The 21,469-nt window shown below is 38.2% G+C and overlaps 1 long non-coding RNA gene across 1 annotated transcript; it reads right to left on the bottom strand.

Annotated features, from left to right (window-relative positions):
* Window positions 1-7,854: 7,854 nt before the first annotated feature.
* LOC109384725 (uncharacterized) lies at window positions 7,855-19,136 on the bottom strand. The gene is made up of 3 exons (XR_002124477.1): window positions 18,973-19,136; window positions 11,770-11,870; window positions 7,855-10,194 (listed from the first exon to the last, which is right to left on the bottom strand). It is a non-coding gene; the product is annotated as an uncharacterized LOC109384725 (long non-coding RNA).
* Window positions 19,137-21,469: the final 2,333 nt, after the last annotated feature.

Below are 21,469 nucleotides of genomic sequence, written 5' to 3'. Positions count from 1 at the left end.
TTCTGGTACATTGAAATATTTCTAGTTAAACTGAGGAGTGAACTGAAGATGATTTTCATGTCAACCATAATTGTTGAAAATTTTCCTAAAATGTTTTCTTCTGATTTATTCAGTAGGCTATAACAAAAATGACAATTTTAGACCTTTGACAATTTGAGGTCTTAAAATGTTTTAGGATGATCATTATGGATTTCATAGTGCACGATTGATAAAGAATATTTACATTAACAAACTGAATCCATACAGATTAGGAAATATGTCAAGGATACAGCAAGTGACTTACCAAGGCAGAGACTGGGAGGGATAAGAGCTGTTTGCTTAGCTAGGAAGAGTCTTTTATTACTGATATTGTTAAAATTGCTAGCTGAAGGGGATATTAAAAACCAGAAGAATTTCTGGTTTGTTTTATTATTGTTTTAAAATTCTCTACAGAAAATATACCCTCTTTTTTGCCTGTACCCGTAACAGACTACTCCCACTGGCTCACTCTTCACTCACCACTGGGATACAGAACAGCAGACAGAACAATATAACAAATATCTATCTAATTTCCAGCTTTGTCAAACCTTAATATTTTATGATATTCACTTCAGATTGCTTTTATTATGTGAAATACAACATTACAGATATAACTGAAGCCATTTGCATACTCCTTTTTCCGCTTTTTTCCAAAGGCAATCACTATATTAAACTTAGTTTTCTTCATTTTAATGCATATTTTTAATCTTTTGCTGCATATGTGTATTCCCCAAAACAATATGGTTTGTACATATTCATAAACAATATATTACTTTTGCATGTTTAATAACAATATAAATGGCATTATATGTTCATATCTATCTATCTTGTTTTTTTCCCATTTAGATTTACATTTGTGATATTTGCTCATCTGGGTAGAAGTAGCTCTATTTCACTAATATTCACTGCTCTCTAGTATTCCATTGTTTAAATACACCACAAATTCTCCTGCTGCAATATGTAGGTTGCTTTTAATTTTTTTTATCACAAATAGTGCTGCTATGAACACTTTTGTTCATGTGTTTTTGATATAATGAGCAAGAGTTTCTCACTTGAGTGTATACTAGGAAGCTGCTGTGTCAAAGATATGAATATACTGAATTTGAAAGACATTAACAAAATCTGAAAGAGGTTCCATGGTGGTGGGACATCCATCTAGGCATAATGACTATGACTTGCTCTACAGGGTGGTGAGCACAATAGAGTACACAGATGTCATATTATAAAGTTGTACACCTGAAATTTATGTAATGTTATTAACCAATGTTATCCCAATACATGCAATAATAAATTTAAAAAATATTTAAACATCATCTGGGACAAGGCACTTATTTATAGACATGAAAACACATTTCCTACTGTGGTTCTTTGGGTAACTGCACCTTGCAGGAACAACTTCTTTTCTTCCACCTTGGTCCCCCTCCTAAACATTTTGATGCCTTTGTAATTATCAACCATCACCATCTTAGCAGCTAATATTTACTAACCTTTACTATTTTCCAGGCACTGTGCAGAGTACTTTATATGCATTATTTGACTTATTCCTCATAACAATCTCGTAGGGTGCTATAAATTATTTCCATCTTTACACTTAAGGAAACCAAAGCCTAAAACAAATTAAATGCTTGTCCCAAGTAACTAGCCAGGATTCAAACTCAGGCTATTACAGCCTAGCTCCCAAGTTCTTAATCACTGTGTGTTATTGCATTTCTCTATCGCTTCATGACTAATACTATATGCTTATTACTTCATTTCCTAATTTGCAAAACGAAGAGATAGAAATCTATTATGAGAAAATTATTCATATAGCATCATAGAAAAATCAGGAGCGTTTTCGATAAAAATCACTGTATTGTGATTTGAAATGCTTAATCATTGACTTGGGCTCAGGATAGTGTACACATCCAATTGTCTTTCTTCTTGCCTTTAAAAAAATTACTAATATGGCAACATTTTTAAAAGGGTGGAAACAGGTCATACTGTACCTTATATTAGTTTTGCATATTCCCATCTTTGTTCTTATGAATGTCTTTTACATTTTGCATGTTACAGTTTTGTGTACATGTAGTTAATCTTTTTTTTAAATATTAGCAGTATATCATAAGAATTTTTCCGTACTATAAAATCTTCATAATGACTATTTGAATAATTGTGTTATAATTTATTTACCTATTCTCTTATTGTCTTCAAAGGACATTTTCATACGCATTACTTTTTCCTTCATTTGGATTATTTTCTCAAGATAAATTCCTTGGGGGGGAAATTACTAGGCCAATAGGCCAGTCATTTCTATGCTTTCTGAGACTGTTTAATGTTAGATGCGTGCTTAGAAATGGGAGAGCTGACTAAACTAGAACCATATGAGGTCATCACAGCATGATCTCTGTGGAGACATCTTCCTGACATTATCAATTTATTGCTTACAATTGATGTTAATTCGAGGTTTATTTGCCTAATGTCTTAACTACTTGGAATTCTCTCTGTTCTATTGGTCATTGAGGTTAGGTCTTGTGCATGACCTTGCATTCATCTGAAATTTATGGTCCTTGAGTTGCTATAATGTTCAGTGTGCATTTTGACCATTGAAATAATCATAAGTTTGTTTATCCATCTGGAAAACAATCATTTGCTAGGATTCAAAAAACTTGAAGGGACAAAATCTGATTAAATGGCAGAAAAATCTAACACAGAGGTTGGACAAAGGGAAGTGGCATAGCCTGCTTGTGATTTTTGTCTCATTGTGCCCACCCTACTATGCTGCTGACCTAATCCATGAGGACTGCACAGTTGATCTCTGAGTGAGGTATTCATGATTTACTAAACTGATTTCCAGGAGAGTTTGAATAACTTACAACTCCATTAATTATATATTCATGTGCCAAGTTATTTAAACCTTCTCTGGTTTTAATTGGAAAGTGCAACCTACCTATGTCAGTTTTTCTCCTGCCCTTCTTCAGCTTAGCCAGCATGCCTTGAACCCAGATGCAGCATGCTAAAGTGAGCTACTCTCTGCGTGCTGCAGTGGTGGCCCGTGCTGAGGCCCCCCCCCCCCCACCTCTTGCCATTTCTCCCCTTGCCCCAGAACCTTATAGACACTCCCGGTTCATTAGGGAAAGCATGCATCACTAAGCTCTTGGTGGGGACTGAAGCCAATATCCCATTACATATTTATACAGTTAACCCTTGAACAAGATGGATTTGAACTGTGCAGGTCCACTTAGGACCACCAAAGGGCCCTTCGACCCTTTGTATCTGCAAGTTTGCATTGGGGGATTCAACCAACCATTGCCGAAAAAAGTATTTTTGCATTCGCACACGTGGATTCCCAACTGGGCATCCAAAGTACTGTTTTCTATCTGTGGTTGGTTGAGTCTGCTGATGGTAAAGGGCTTTTTGTAGTTAAGTTTTTGGAGAGTCAAAATTATACATGGATTTTTGGCTGCGTGGAGCTTGGAACTCCTAACCCAACCCCCACCGCTGGAGTTGTTTAAGAGTCAACTACACTTTTAGAAATAGCAAACGTAAGATGTTAATTAGTGATTTGAAGACTTGGAATTTCTGGCCCAATATCAGATTTCCCCGGGAGACATTTTGAGTGTGGATGTTTGGCTGTTTCCTCATTTTGTACCATGTGAAAGTGTCACATATTGCCCATGCTTTGCCTTAAGCCCAGTGCCCCTTTGCACTGCTTGTTTGTGGCTTCACCCAGTCTCCATCAGCTGGCATTGAAAAGCAGTGGACCTTGTTGGGCAGGAATTGCACTTTCCAGTTCACCTCAGGTACCTCTTAGCCCACATTGCTCATTTATGATACTGGTTTGGCCACGGGCATTTAAATTTGCAATGCTTGAACAAGCTTCTTAGCCTCCACCTGCATGCCTGCAGGCTCTCTGTCTACTTGTGTTTTCCTGAGTCCCCAGGACTGTATCTCACATTTGCTAAACTGTGGCTGTTCTTGTTTTGCCACTTTGAGCTAGATGTTGCCTACTGTGGGATCCAGAGCCAATCATTTAATTTCCTTATGGTTAGCTTTCTTATTTTAAACTGATAGATAATAATGCCAGCTTGATATGGTTCGTGTGAGGATTAACTGAGGTAATATAGATAAAAGATATATATATATATATATATATATATATATATATATGCTTTTGGCCTATAATAAGCTTTAAATACATACAAGCATGTTTGCTGATAAATTGATAATAGCAATTGTTGGTACCACAAGATACTATCTTAGGCATTATTTTATTCCCTTCATATCTTTCTGTCACTTATTCCTTCAATCAACTTTATGACATGGGTGAGAAAACTGAGCCCCAGGGAGTTTAAGTTATTGGCCCTTGATAAAGGAACTGGTAACAAAACAAAAAAAAAGCTAGAGCTAGGCCGGCCGAGTGGCATGATGGTTAAGAACTGGCTTGGGATGCCAGAGGGCCCCGGTTCGGATCCCACATATGAGGCCCAGTGACACTGCCCTCCACAGCTAAGATGCTGAACAACAGCTCAACCTGGAGCTGGGCTGCCGTGAGTCGTCAGCGATGGCATAGGCTGCAGCCCCTGTGGCAGTGGGTTGCCATGGGCTACCGTGTGTAGCCAGCAGCCAGCGTGAGCGGCCAGCAGTCGCAGTGAGCGGCCGTCCAGAAGCCGGTGACTGATCTGCCTCGCCCGGGAAGAGCGCAATGATGGTGCCAACCTGGGCTAGTGAAGCAACGTCCTCCACAACTAGACTGAAGAACAAAACGACAGCAACTTGTCTGTTCCCCTTCCCCCAATTCCCCAGTGCTGTTCCCATCCCCCCAATTCCCCAATTAAAAAAAAAAATAGCCAGAGCTGAGATTTGAACCGATATCAATATGATTTGAATATTTTCTCCAGTAGCTCAATATTCCACAGGATTAAGGACTAATAAACTATTATTGATTATAATTCTTTATTTTTGGTAATTACCAATGATGTAACTTGACTAGGTTCTCAGTAAAACTGATTCAACTATGGTAGGAAATATATTTATCTGACCACCAGGTGGCGCTTGACCAAGGTTCTCCAGTTATATTCACCACGCAGAACCTCTCACGTTGCTATATTCTAAAGTGAAATAATTTGCCAGGTTCCATGTAGGTGAAATAGCAAAAGGCAACAGTCCATAAAATGATGTAAATGCGTTTATTTTTGAAATTGAACCTATTTTATGTAGTCTATGTGGAAAAATATGGGAATAACCCTTTGTAGTATTTTGGACTTCTGTTAGGCACACAATTTATTCAATGAATGTAATCTACAGTGATATTTATTAAAATAGCATCTGGTTAATAATTTTCATGGTAACTTTCAGCTTAATATGATTTTCACGTACTTAGTTATAACACTTGAAACTTGAGATTTATGGTAGAAATGGAAGGTAGCCATTAATTCTGATTACAAAGTGGAACAAGGGCATCTATTTTATTGCCCCTGAAGGAATTGAACAGGCACGCACCTATGTTCCATAAAGACAAAGTGTGATTAAATAAAAGCAAGTATGTTGTCATTTAACATGCAGTTTACAATTGTGCACTTGTAGGGGGTATTTTCACTCTGTCAGTCTTGATAATTTCTGCAGTTTACAAGTCTACAAAATCTGTTTTTCTACACTCATAATTAACCCAGAACACTTTGTGTCAATTGTAATTACAAGAACATGCAGAGTCGTCCCATATTTGAAACCTGTTTAGAATATTTGAGGTTTAAATTTGCCAATGGGGGAATTATAACAAAGAGTAAACCTGAAATGAGAAGTATAAGTTCTGAGTTATTAAGAATTGAATTATTCAGTTTTTAGATTATGTGAATCATTTTGCTTTTTATTCACTCAACAGTTATGAATTGGCACATATATAGTTTAATAAATAAATGCTATATAGTTAAATAAATGTTGAATGGGTAAATAATGAAGGAGCGCTTCTCATGTGCAAGGCACAGATCTAGGTGCTGTGGGGGAATACAAAACAATAGCTTCCATTGCCTTTGATCTCTAGGAAGTTTATGATATGATTGGAAGACCAGAGGCATAAACAAACAAATAAATAAACAACAACAACAACAAAACCAAGAGAAATAACATAAGAATTAAGTAACAGTAAAAGGCATCACAAGGTAGATATAATTATATTCCAACTGAATGCTGTGTGGGATGTGTGCCATGAATTTGAAAGAAGGATTTCTTTGGACAGCTGTGGTCAGGGAAGGCTTTATGGAGGAGGAGGGACATAAGTTGTCTTTCAAAGATGGGAAAACTGGAGGAAGAAGAGAGCACTTCCAAATGATAAAGAAAATAGAAGATGACAAAAGGAAGTGAACCAAAGCAGTGAAGGTGGGACTATACAGCACAGTGGGTTCCTGTGGTGTTAGAGATAGCAGGGATGTTAGCAAGTTTATGTAGGCCGATGCTTTGCACACTAGGGCACTCACCTCCCTGATGGAATGCTTGACCCCACAGTATAAATGAGGAGCATTTCTTCCAGTGCCAATTTCAACTTGACTGTGTGAAGAAGAAATATTAAATAATTTAACTGGCAGGTAAATTAAATGTTTAATATTAGGAAAAATGTGGAAGTATTATAGAGGAGAATCAAAGAGACAGAAGCTTGTCCAAGGTTGTCTAACTTGTTCAGAGGACAAGTCCAGCTGGAATGGACCACGGAGCAGGTTGCTCCTAGCCTTTGAATATCATGGTTAAGTGTTTATTTTGCTTTTCCCCACCATTATTTCTTTTTATATTATATGACTACTCTGCCAAAAGGTGGTCAGGGAAAATAATAAAAGGAATTTGAATAAACTTACCATTTTTTCCCCTTGTTGACACCTCTTGTATAAGGATTAAGAGAAATTATATAAAAGCCAAAATGAAGTTTGGAAATCATTTGTTAATTGTGCCCTTTTGTGTGTTCCCTGATCCCTAGTGTTATCAGAGATAATAGAGTTGAATATAAGTAAAATGTACAATAATGGCTACTAATAGGAAGATTATGTATTCTTCGGATCTAGGACAATATTTGATTTTTGAGAAGAGACAACTGATTCATTTGGCAGAAAGTATTGGATGAGTACAGCCAATTCAAGTACTTTTCTGGGCTCTCAATCTTTAATGATGATCTGGCTGAAAAGAGTCTTGAATCTCAGGTGGGTAGGCTGGATTTTTTTTGTAGTCATAGGGCAGACCACTGAAGACATTTCTAGAATGCCTCATTAGCAGAATGTTTTTAATGGTTGAACTAAAATCTAGAGCAAGTGACTGAGAAATGCTATGTTAATAGAATCCAAAAGATAAGTATGGGCTTTGCTCTCAGTTTTTCAAATGACTTGTGAACTCATTTATGGACACATGTGGTATTCTTGAGGTACTCGTGACACAATTTGCCTCTCAGTTCTTGAAGGGAAAGGAGAGCAAAGTAATGCATGCTTTGGTTTGGAATCTTAGAGTGTTGCAGAAAATAGATGCTGATGATTTGAATGAAGGTTCAAGGTGAGCTCTAAGATAAAGTGTTCTGCTCAGGAAACCTGGAATGTAAAGCAGACCTGTGGGTCTAGTCTACCCTACTCTAACCCGTATCCCCCTATTTACACAAACTGTGAATGAGAATGACTCCCAAACTTCCCAACCTTTTGGCTCTGCTTCCCCTTGTTCTGTGGGAATTTGAGCCTCCTTATCCTCACAAATGATTGTGAAAGCTTTTGAAGGCGTGTATGTCATCAGTGTATCATTTTCCTGCTGCTGCTATAACAAATTACCATACACTTAGTGGCTTAAAACCACATTTATTATCTTATAATATCTTATAGGTCAGAAGTCTAAAATAAGTTGGCAGAGCTCTAGGGGAGAACCCATTTCCTTGCCTTTCCCTACTTTGTAAAGGCCACCTGCATTCCTTGGCTTGGGGACCCTATTCTCTATCTTCAAAGCCAGAAGTGAAGCACCCTCAGGTCTCTCTGTGTGATCTCTGTTTCTGTTGTCACATCTCCTTTTTTGATTACAGCTCTCATGCCTTCCCCTTGTAAGTACCCTTGTGGTTACATTGACCCACCCAAACAATCCAGAATAATCTTCCCATCTCAAGATCTTTTACTTAAAATCCCATCTGCTGGGTCCCTTCTGCCATGTAAGGTAATGTATTCACAGGTTCTGGGGATGAGGTCACGGACATCTTTAGTGGGTCACTCTTCAGCCTACCACAACCAGTTCTCTGAGAACTAGTCTCTTGGTTACAACATGAGGTTTGTTGTTTTTTTCCTTCCTACACTGGGTCACTGGAATGTGGCTTCACTTGCTGCTGTTTCCTCTTTCCCACCAATGACAAAAGCAGCTGTGGTACCACAGATATCTTCCCACCTGCTAAAGCACTGTGTTCTCTGTGGGTACTGCCAATCCTCAAGGCTAAGGGTGGTGGTGTCAGCCCTGACACTGCCCAAGGCCATTGCTGCCCTTATTGTTGCCACCACCATCAACGCAGCCCTACTGCGAAGGGGGTCAATAATGTCAACATGTTTCAGGGTCTTCTCCATCCTCTGGGGAATCAGATGTGAGTCTTGGGAGGGGGGCTGTAAGGTAAGCTGAGTGACAGGCACTGTGCTCTGTCAACAATCACAACACCCCCATTTGTCTTGAACCAGCTTCTTTCTTTCCCCTTGGGGTCAGTCTGTCCCAGCACGCCTCTCTGTCCCTCCTGCCAGTTCTCCTTCCAGGCCCAGATATTTTGGAATCCTAGTATAAACACAGCTGGGACTCAGGCTGCTACATAACACATGCTTCTCTTAGGCTACCTTCCCAAGTGTTTACATTCCATGTTTGAAGAACTCTGGTTCCTTCAAGAAACTCAAGGAAAAAAAATCAGTGCAGTTCTTAATTTTACACCCTTTCTACCTAGTCTAGGGTTAACCATCTGGATCCCATTGGAAACCATTTGTCCTAATTTAGCACTTCCTATTAATTGTGTAACAGATTACTATTGCAATACATAATTTAGTAACTTCAGATTTTACAAGCCATGTCAAGTGCCATACCGAATAGGGTTTGACTGGATTTATTACTGTTGAAAAGGAAATCTTTGATTTCGCTCCTCCTAGCTACTATTGATTCATTTCGTACTAGAGTGTGTGAAATTGGAGCTATAGAAAACATTTTTTTTCTTCCCTTGATCTGGTTGGAATAAATGTTTTTGCTTCATGAAATAAACAGTGACTTTTTGTGAATGTCTATGTATTTTAATGAGTTTTGTTTCCCACGATAGACTGTATTAATATTTCACATGTTGTCCTCCCAGGAAATTTAGGAATTTGAGATCCTACACCAGCTTCCGTTTGTCCATCAGGAATCAATATTCATAATGTTTAGGGTGGTGGATACACCTCAGGTTATGGAGGTTGACCTGGCAGAGGAGGCAGGCTGAGGGGAGGTTAGGAGTCCTTGCAGCAGAGAATGTTCCTGAATGTTTTCTAGCTCCTTCAGCTTTGTAGGGAGGCCACCGGTCACTGACGACTCAGGAATGAGTGTGAAATCTTTCAGGAGTAATGAAGGGAAGGAAAAAGAAGCATAGGTGTGCTGCAAGAATGGAGGGTCATGGAAGCCCTGGGAAGTCCACGAATAGGGTACAACTTGAGCTGTAGTTCTTTCTTCCATCAGCCTTTTTCATCGACAGCCAAGATTCATTTTTGAATTCTTATCATTTCTTCCCTCAAAAAGTGATTGCCAAGTGAGCTTTGGCTTATCCACGTTTGAATATAATTGTTGATCTCCTGAAAATGTGTATTTACATTCATATATATAATTCTACCTCATATACTTACGTTAATTTTGGGGGTGGAGCTGTAGCTGTGTCCCCTAAGCTGAAAACAAAGAACGCTTCTGCCACCTCCTGGACACTCTGAGGAACTCAAAGGATTTTTCCACAGGAAAGGGGGGAGTTTGATGAATTTCGTTTCAAATTTACTTCAACAGTTGAGAATTTAGCCAAGTATTAAACAGATTAATTTTTGCCTTTGTGAAGGCTTGCACGCCTTTGATCATTCAGTCGTTTTAATGAGCTCAATGTGGCTGTTTCCGATTTGGCCTTGCAGTCTTGGCACGTCGCCGTAGTCTGAGTGGTGGAGCCTCGCTGCCTCCAGCTTGGGTTCCTCAGTTTTGGCAGGGTTTGCCTTCCCACTGATGGAAGGTTCACAAAGAAAAAAAAAATCATTATATCTGAAATTCTGCCAGGACACATCAGTATATTTCCACGCTGCCATCTATCGTGTAACTCTCTGAAGACTTAATATTAAAAAAAAAAAAATTGCAATGCACCTGCTCCTAAGGAAACTGCCTTGTCATATGACAGCATGCTTTTATTACGTGAACAAATTTTAAATTTTATTTATTAGGTTTTCAACGTGGGCTTCTTTCCTTAGGCTTCCTGATCTCTGTGCTAAGTACAACTTACTTGTATAGTCACCCTCCCACCCTCCATAATTAGCATAGAGATTTACCAGGGGCTTCTGATACCAGCTTTACCCAGAAAGCAGAGTGCAGCACTATTTGTGGTCATACCCTAAGTGATTCAGCAGCTCTGCTATCTTTAGAGTTTTGTCTCATCCCACACAAAGCTCTTTTGAGACCCAGTTTAACATTATGATATTGTACCGTGGCCCCGCAGGGTCAGAGAGCATAATGTGGCGATTCATTGTCTGTCTCATAGCAGAAAAAGGGCCTTCAGTGGTTGGCTAAAGGATAGTCTGATGACAAGGAGCCTGCAAAAGCATCATTCAGTGGATTATGCCACTTTGTTTGAATAGCAGTGAAACATCTCACCCTGAAAAAAGGTAGCTCCAGAAGCACATGAATTCTTTTCTGTTGTTTTTTAGCTTTTTGGTATCAGAGCCTCAGACCTAAGCTGGTTTTGTACGGCTGTAGCAGAGCCCTTCTCTGTCGCATCCCTCCCTTGGTGCACTGTTTTGTGGCAAGTCAGCTGAAGCATGAGTTGTTGAAGTCAGCTTAAGTGGTTGAGAAGTCTGCTTAAAGTGTTGAATATTAAAGTTTTGGTGGTGTGCTTGGAAGCTGAAATCTATGACAGGCTTTTCCAAATTTTATCTTCTACTCTTGTTTTCTTTGACTAATTTATGTACCAGGTCCAGTTTCAAACAGCTATTTGTGGCCATCCTGGAAGTGAGAATAATAGAGCACTCAAGAAAAGTGGGGTACTGAGTTTGCTCCATGGAATATTTCATTCCTAGAGTAGCCATTCATTTCAGAGCTAGTTTAAAGCTGAGTCCTCATTTAGTGACTGAAAAATAGTAAGTTTCTTGTGGACATGAGTTTCATTTTAACGATTTATTTTTAGGGGAAAAAGAAAGAAAAGGAATGACAGCCATAATTTGCTCCTTGCTGATTAACATGCCATTTCTCACTATTATTGACAAGCAACAGCAACACTAATAAATCCCACCTCTTGACATGTTTCTCAGGCTTGGGAAACTTGTGTTAAGTAAAACTTTCCTCCAACTTGACTGTCTCACTCAGGACAACTTGAAGGGATGATAATATCTACATTATTTGGGTTTTGCTAATTCCAAAATTATGATTATTTGCTTGAGGCAGGTTGAGAGGAGGTTTATCTTTGCACCATTTATGAAGGCTTTGTTTGCTAAGCCATTTAATATGATCAAGGGAGGTGGGATTGTGTTGTGGAGAAGTGCTTTCCTGGATGTCAGGACAGTTGAGATCTGGTTTCGTTTTGCTACTCACCAATTCAGGATCCTGGCTAAGCCTTTAGCCTTTATTTCCTCGTCTGGAAAGTGACTGTGTAATGATTTCTGTAGTCTCTTCCAGTTTTAGAATTCTGTAATCTGCTTTTAAGGAAGATGAGTCATTTTCGAGGCACTCATAGCATATACGTAACGTTCTAACACATTAATCTTCTATCTGCATTTATTTATTTATTTGTTAAGATTTTTATTGGGGAATTGGGGAGGGGAACATTGTGTTTTTCCAAGACCCAACAGCTCCAAGTCAAGTTGTTGTTCTTCAATCTTAGTTGTGGAGGGTGCGGCTCAGCTCCAAGTTCGGTCACCACTTTTAATCTAGTTGGGGGGGTGGGGGCTGAGGGGGCGTGTCCACCATCCCACGCAGGAATTGAACCAGCAACCTTGTTGTACACTGAGCCATCTGTCTGCCTGTTGGCAGCTCACAGCTGCTCAGCTCAAGGTGCCGTGTTCAATCTTAGTTGCAGAGGAGCCCAGCCCACCATCCCATACAGGTGTCAAACTGGCAACCCTGTTGCTCAGAGATCGCACTCTTAACCAACTGAGCCACTCAGCCAACGTCTTCTATCTGCATTTAAACAGGCTTTGAAATATTATGTGAGCAGTTAAAATATATCCTCAATCCATTTATATCTTTCATCTATCTATCTTTTCATTCTTCCACCCATGCACATATTATGTTGGGTTACCAAGTACACAGATTAATTTGTTCTTGAGCAGTGGTACCAAAAGTGTTTCAGAAAGAATCTGATTTGATGTATGGAAAAACTTGATCAAAGTGATCATCCTGAGAAAAATTAGCTTTATTATATTTTCTCACACTTATTTTCTGGGTTAATATTATATATATTGGAGGTTGTGGTCCTATAACTGTAGTTTTTAGGGCTTTTATGGGCCTTAAATTGGAGATTAACCTCTATCTTGAGTTCTGTCTCTGGATCTCTAGACGCACACACACACACACACACACACACACACACACACACACTTGACATTTATCTGCTAGGGAGCTACTGAGCACTTTACATATGCAGAGTCCTCTGATATAATAGGATATAATACAATGAATTTGGGTATTGTGGTTGTCTTTTCAATATCTGCTCTGCCCCTCTCCCATTATGTTTTGCTCTGATTCTCAGATCCATCACTCTTGCTAAAGTAACTGTTGGCATACAAACAAACATGGTCCAATTAAAGGAAAGTCCCGGATTTTTGTTAGATGGCTAGGGAAGAGACACCCCTGTTTACTGAATATGAATGAGAAAATATTTCATTCCAGAAGTTCCTGGCAGCCATGTTGCCATCACAGTGTAGCCAACTTTAGAATGACGTGGATGCTCCAAAGCACAGAGCAGACAATGGGAAGAAGCTGGGTATTTTGTGAATTTGTTGAACCACTGAAGCCTTTCCTACTACTAGCCTTTTCAGTTATACAAGACATGAAATTTCCTTAATTTATTTGGGTTTTAGGCATCCTAACTGACATGGTAAACATTCTCCCCATTTTACTGATGAAGACACTGAAGCTCAGAAAGGTTGAGAGTAGCTAGATACACCGATCCTTTAGAAAACATTCATGGTCATTAAATGCTCCAATCAAAGGACATAGCATAGCTGAATGAATAAGAAAACAAGACCCATACATGCGCTGTCTACAAGAGACCCACTTCAGATTGAAAGACATATGTGGACTGAAAGTAAAAGGACGGAGAAAAACATTTCAAGCAAATGGAAACAAAAAGAGCTGAGGCAGCAATACTTATATCAGACAAAATACTTTAAAGTGAAGGCTATAATAAGGGACAAAGAACAACATTTCCTAATGATAAAGGGATCAATCCAACAAGCGGATACAACTCTTGTAAACATTTATGCACCCAACACAGGAGCTCCTAAATACATAAAGCAAACATTAATTGACATAAAGGGAGAGATTGACACCAATACAGTCATAGTACGGGACTTTAACACCCCATTAATATCAAGGGATAGATCTTTCAGACAGAAAATCAACAAGGAAATGTGGCCTTAAATGACACTTTAGATCAGATGGATTTAATTGATATTTTTAGAGCATTTTACCCCAAAGCAGCAGAATATACATTCTTTTCAAGTGCACATGGAACATTTTCCAAGATAGACCACATGTTAGGCCACAAAACAAGTCTAAATAAATTTAAGAAGATTGAAATCATACCAAGCATTTTCTCCAACCACAGTGGTATGAAACTAGAAATTAATTACAAAAAAACAAAAAACACAGAAACACATAGAGGCTAAATAACATGCTACTAAACAATGACTAGGTTAACAATGAGATCAAGGAAGAAATCAAAAGATATCTTGAGACAAACAAAAATGAAAACACAACCCAAAATGTATGGGACACACAGAAAGCAGTCCTAAGAGGGAAATTCATGGCAACAAGGCCTACCTCAAGAAACAAGAAAAAGATCATATAAGCAATCTAACCCTATACCTAAAGGAACTAGAAAAAGAACAGCAAACAAGGCCTGAAGTGAATAGAAGGAAGGAAATAATAAAGATCAGAGTGGAAATAAACAAAATAGAATGTAAAGCAACAATACAAAATGCCAATGAAACTAAGAGCCACCTCTTTGAAAAGATAAACAAAACTGATAAAACTTTAACCAGATTCATCAAGAAAAAAAGGGATAGGATCCAAATAAATAAAATCAGAAGTGAAAGAGAAGTGGCAACTGATACCATAGAAATAAAAAGAATTATAAGAAAGTATTACAAACAATTATATGTCAACAAATTTGACAAACTAGAAGAAATAGGTGAATTCCTATGCAATCTTCCAAGTCGGAATCAAGAAGAAACAGAAAATCTGAACAGATCGATTACTACTAACGAAATCGAATCAGTAATCAAAAACTCCCAAGAAACAAAAGTCCTGGACCAGATGGCTTCACAGGTGAATTTTACCAAACATTCAAAGAAGAATTAACACCTATTCTTCTAAAACTGTTCCAAAAAATTCAAGAGGATGGAAAACTCCAAATCTCATTTTACAAGGCCACCATTACCCTGAATACAAAGCCAGACAAAGACAACACACAAAAAAGAAAATTATAGGCCAATATCCCTGATGAACACTGATGCAAAAATCAACAAACTATTAACAAACTGAATTAGCAATACATTAAAAAGATCATACACCATGATCAAATGTGACTTATTCCTGGAGTGCAAGGTTGGTTCAATATTCACACATCAATTAACATGATACACCACATAAACAAAATGTAAGATAAAAATCATATACTCATATCAATAGATGCAGAAAAAGCATTTGACAAAATTCAGCATCCATTTATGATAAAAACTCTCAGCAAAGTGAGAATAGAGGGAACATGCCTCAACATAATAAAGACCATAGTCAACTAACATCATACTCAACGATGAAAAGCGTAAAGTGTTGTCCTTAATATCAGGAACATGATAAGGATGTCCACTTTCACCACTTTTATTCAACATAGCATTGGAAGTCCTAACCACAACAACCAGACAAGAGAAAGCAATAAAAGGCCTCCAAATTGGAAAGGAAGACATAAAACTGTCATTATTTGTAGATGACATGATACTCTATATAGAGAATCTTGAAGAGTCCACCAAAAAGCTATTCAAACTGATAAATGAATTCAGCAAAGCAGCAGGATACAAAGTTAATATTCAGAAATGAGTTGCATTTCTACACACCAATAATGAATTATCAGAAAAAGAAATTAAGAAAATCTCATTTATGATTGCACCAAAAAAATACTTAGGAATAAATTTAACCAAAGAAGTAAAAGACTTGTACTTGGAAAATTATAAGACATTGAAGAAAGAAATTGAAGATACAAATAAATGGAAGCATATACCATGTTCATAGATGGGAAGAATTAACATCATTCAAATGTCCATACTACCCGAAGCAATCCATAGATTCAATGCAATCTCTATCAAAATACCAATGGAATTTTTCATAGATCTGGAGCAAATAATTTAAAAATTTATATGGAACCATAAAAGACCCAAAATAACCACAGCAATCTTGAGGATGAAGAAGAAAGTTGGAGGTATCACAAAACCTGATATCAAACTATACTACAAGGCTATAGTAATCAAAACCATGGTACTGGCATAAAAACAGTCACATAGATCAATTTAACAGAATAGAAAGTCCAGAAATAAACCCACACCTATATGATAAATTAATCTGTGACAAAGAAGTTAAGAATATACAATGGGGATAAAGGCATTCTATTCAATAAATGATGTTGAGAGAACTGGATGGATACATGCAAAAAAATAAAATTAGACCACTTTTTTACACTATACTCATATATAAGAATAAACTCAAAATGGATTAAAGACTTAGCTGTAAGACCTGGTTAAAACTCTTGGAAGAAAACATAGGCAATAAACTCTCTGACATTGCTCTCAGTGATATTTTTTCTGATATGTCACCTTGGGCAAGGGAAACAAAAGAAAAAGTAAAGAAATGGGACTACATCAAACTAAAACTTTTTTGCACAGCAAAGAAAACAGCCAACAAAACAAAAAAGCAACCTACTGAATTGGAGAAGATATTCACCAATGATACATTTGATAAGGGGTTAATATCCAAAATTTATAAAAAACTCACACAACTTAGCACCAAAAACAAAACAAAACAAAGAAACTTCTTAACAATTCAATTAAAAATGGGGAGAGGACCTGAGTAGACATATATCCAAAGAGGATATACAGATGGCCGATAGACATATGAAAAGATGCTCAATGTCACTAATCAACAGAGAAATGCAAATAAAAATCACAATGAGATATCACATCACACCTGTCAGAATGGCCATCATCAATAAATCAACAAACAAGTGTTGATGAGGATGTAGAGAAAGGGAACCCTTGTGCACTGCTGATGGAATTTCAAATTGGTGCAGCCACTATGAAAAAACAGTATGAAAGTTCCTCAAAAATTTAAAAATAAAACTACTTTATGACCCAGCAATTCCACTTCTGGGTATTTATCTGAAGAAATCCAAAACATTAATTCAAAAAGATACATGCACCCCTATGTTCGTTGCAGCATTATTTACAATAGGCAAGATATGGAAACAACCTAAGTGTCCATCATTAGACATTTGGATAAAGAAGATGTGGTACTCATATACAATGGAATACTACTCAGCCATAAAAAAGAATGAAATCTTACCATTTGCGACAACATGACTGGCCTAGAGGGTATTATGTTAAGTGAAATAAGTCGGACTGAGAAAGACAAATACCATATGATCTCACTTACATGTGGAATTGAAAGAACAAAATAAATGAACAAAACAGAAACAGACTCATATGCAGGGAACAAGCTGATGGTTGCCAGATGGGAGGAGGGTTGGGTGAAAAAAGTAAAGGGATTAAGAAGCACAAGTTGGTAGTTAGAAAACAGTCATGTGGATGTGAAGTAAAGTATAGGGAATATAGTCAGTAATATGGTAATAACTATGTATAGTGCCAGGTGGGTACTAGACTAACCAGGTGTATTACTTTGTAAATTATATAAATATCTAACCACTATGCTGTACACCTGAAACTAATACAATATATTGAATGTTAACTATAATTGAAAAAATTTTTAAATGGAGGAAAATAGGTGAAGAAGAACGAGAGGTTCAAATTTCCAGGTATAAAACAAGTAAGTCATGCGGATGTAATGTACAGCATAGGGAATATAGTCAATAATACTGTGATAGCATAGTAGTACAGTGTCAGATGGTTGCTGGGCTTATCATGGTGATCACTTCTTTAAGTATATAAATGTCGAATAACTATGGTGTACACCTGAAACTAATATAATATTGTATGTTAGGTATATTTTAATAAAACTCTTTAAAAAAGAAAAGATCAATGGTCACACAGCTAGTGAGGGTGAAACGGATTGGCACCCAGGCTGTCTGATTCAAAGCCCATGCACTGAACTGCTACGTTATATTTCCACTTCAAGAAAACCATTGCATAATTCAGTCAGCAGCCATTTAACATTGGTTTTCTCTCTACCTGGGGACTAAATCTAGAATCTTAAAAGTGAAGTCAGGCAGTATTTGGGAAAGAATGAGACTTGGGCTGCATGGTATAGGGCCTATCTTTCTGCCTGCCCAACACCCATTCGTCCCCCCCTTTCTGCTCACAACCTTTCCCCTCTCCCGTACCACCTACCCTTGGCCATTTGGCTCAGCTGCCTGGTCAGATTCCTGCCCTCAACACCCTCTGTAATTTTGAGTCTCCCTGCAGGCAGAGAGTGGGTGGAGCAGTCACCTGGGGAGGTACCTCAGAAAGGACACCCATAAGCTCCTGCAGGGGCTCCCAGGTGCCTCCTAAGGCCTGGTTGTTCATCTCTTCTTACAATTCTGTGAGCTCCTGCCACATCTTCACAAATCTCTTTTGGCCTTAAGTTAGCCAGACTTGGTTCCTATTGCTTGTAACAATACATCCTAAGTTATACTTATGGCAACACTCAAGGCTCCACTCCCAAGGCTTCCTATACATTTGGTATTTGGATAATGGGTGAACTAAAGGGGCATGTAGTTACCTCTGTGCACCCACCAATGAGGAGAAGGTCCCAGATGGTTAATTCAGCCTGCCTATCAGGAGTTTCCATTTTAGCAACATTCAAAAGGATTTTTTGAAGAGGAATTGTGAAAAGTTCCAATTTATTGAAAAAATACCAAATTACAATGAGTAAATTATATGTTTTATACTTAATTAACATAGATGTGCTGTAACTAATTATAGTATTAGAGGTATTCTTATTTAATTACCTGTCCCCAGTCCCACTCAATTAAGGACTGGTAAAATCGCCTTACTGCTGGTTAAAGGCAAAGAACTCTAACCTTCATCCGGATCTTGGGCTTTTCTTCACATTGCTCTCTCCTTGAGTTTCATGGTAAAGCTATCAATGATTCCTCTGCTTTCTGCTCTCAGAATGCTTGAAGGGATCATTAATTCTGCCCCTGGAGTTTGGGACCAAAAGAGCCATTTCTGGGCAAAGCTTGTCTATGTGTGAGTCCTTGGAAAACGGCAGGATTCTTTCTCTGAGACGTTCCCCCCTTACTTCTCTCCCCCACCTTTTTTTCATATTTTGCTCTTTCCTCAAATTTAGGATGGATGTTAAACTTACCCTAGTGTTTCTCAGATGCCTGTAACGTGATCCACTGATGCTCAGTTCTTGAGTTTAGGATGTGTCGCAAGAGCATCAGCTGCCCCACGGGAGGAGGGTAAGGATTCAGGATGAAAGTGTGCTTCCACCAGGCTCATAGCTGGCGAGCAGGGATGAGCTCGGAGAGCCTGTGTAGCCTTCTTATGCACAGCATTACTCTGATGTCTTTGTTCAATCTATTCTAACCTCCTCCTCTCATAGAGGATGTTTTTTTTTTTCTTTCAGGAAGCTTAGTGTCCTTTACTGCCACCTAGCTTCAGTAAGGGGCCACCGTGGTCCCCCAGAGAAAGAGTTTAACCACTTTAAACCTCAGAGTGAAGGGATTGGAGTCTCTTTTCTTTCTCTTTGAAAAGGTCCCCCTATTTCTATATAAATTCTTGGATGCAAACTGAAACCTAGGTGGCGCAGCTCTATTAAACTTACACCTGATGCTCTAAATTGGATCAAAAACTCCTGTTATACCAACACCTTACAGGATTAGGTGAACAAACCGATCTTTACTATAGACATTTAATGACATAATTTCCAAAACACACATGCCTGGTCTCACATAAAAGAGCTAAATCTTATTTTTTTTAATATAAGGAGATCAGTAAATGAGATCTAAAATTGAACTATCAAGAAATATTAGTATTATCATATTAGTTAGCAATATGGAGGTAACTATCATAAAAATAGCTAAAAGAGTTTGCTTCTAAAGAGTTATTTTTATGTGTCTTATAGAATTATTTTAGTTTTTAACCTTAAACTATGTAACTTTGAGGAGAATTGATTTCTTAAAAAACAATATCTTGGGCCAGCCGAGTGGCATGTTGGTTAAGAGCTGGCTTGGGACACCAGCTCTGAGCAGCAGGGCTCCGGTTTGGATCCCACATGGGGACCAGTGACACTGTCCTCTACAGCTAAGATGGTGAACAACAGCTTGACCTGGAGCTGGGCTGCCGTAAGTCGCCGGCGACAGTGTAGGCTGCAGTCCCTGCTGCAGTGGGCTGCCATAAGCTACCGTGTGTGGCCGGCAGCCAGTGTGAGCTGCCAAGAGCCGCAGTGAGAGCAGTCTAGAGGCCAGCAACTGATCAGCCTCACCTGGGAAGAGCACAATAATAACACCAACATGGGCTAGTGAAGCAACATCCTCCACAACTAGACTGAAGAATAAAAACTGACAGCAACTTGTCTGTTCCCCTTCCCCCGATTCCCCAGCACTGTTCCCATCCCCCCAATTCCCCAATAAAATCTTTAAAAAAACAACCAAAAAAACCCCCAAAAAAACCCCAACATCTTTTCTTCCTTGGATGAATACAAAGTTTGTTTTGTCTCCAAGGGTTGCGTATGTGGTCTTAAAGTCCTAATTTCTTTTTATTTGTTTTGATCTAATTCTTCATGTTAGTACATTTCCTCAAATGTATGATATCTATAGCTATTGGCTCATATTGAAGTGTATGACACTGAATGTTAAAAAAAAAAAAAGCTGAATTGTAAGCTCCATGTATGTGGGAAGAGTTTATTGAAAAGTAGCCTGAATTGTTATTTTTATTTTAAGATTTTTATTAAAAATATAGCTAACATACAATATTATATTAGTTTCACATGTATGCCATAGTTATTCAACATTTATATACCTAAAGAAGTGGTCACCATGATCAGTCCAGCAACTATCTGACACCATATCATGCTATCACAATATTATTGACTATATTCCCTATGCTGTACATTACATCCCCATGACTTATTTGTTTCATACCTGGAAATTTGGACCTCTTATTCCCCTTCACCACCCCCTCCTTTTTAATTTTTCAATTACAGTTGACATTTAATATTATTTTATATTAATTTCAAGTGTACAGCATAATGGTTAGATATTTATATAATTTAAGAAGCGATTTCTGTGACCACTCTAGTACCCATACATAGTTATTACCATATCATTGACTATATTTCCCATGCTTTATTTTATATCCCTATGAGTACGTTGTAACAACCAAATTGTACTTCTTAATCCCTTCCCCTTTTTCACCCACCCCTACTCCCCTCCCATTTGGCAACCATCAAAATGTACTCTATCTATGAGTTTCTTTATTTTGTTCTTTAGATTCCACATATAAGCAAAATCATATTGCACCTGTATTTCTCTGTCTGGCACTCCACTCAGCACAATACCCTCCAGGTCCATTCATGCTGCCACAGATGGCAAAAACCCCTTTCCATCCATGGCCAAGCGACATTCCATTGTATACATGCAACACCTACTCTTTATTCATTCATCCATTGATGGACACCCAGGTTGCCTACATATCTTGGCTATTGTAAATAATGCTGCAATGAACATATGGATTCACACGTCCCCTCAAAGTAGCGTTTTGGGTTTCTTCGGATAAATACCCAGAAGTAGGATTACTGGGTCTTTCTTTGTCTGTTATATAACCTTTGTTTTAAAGTCTATTGTGTGGGATGTAAGCTC

This window comes from Hipposideros armiger, unplaced genomic scaffold, assembly GCF_001890085.2.
Source record: "Hipposideros armiger isolate ML-2016 unplaced genomic scaffold, ASM189008v1 scaffold_5, whole genome shotgun sequence".
Taxonomy (NCBI): domain Eukaryota; kingdom Metazoa; phylum Chordata; class Mammalia; order Chiroptera; family Hipposideridae; genus Hipposideros; species Hipposideros armiger.
This window is presented reverse-complemented; position numbering and strand designations above follow the sequence as displayed.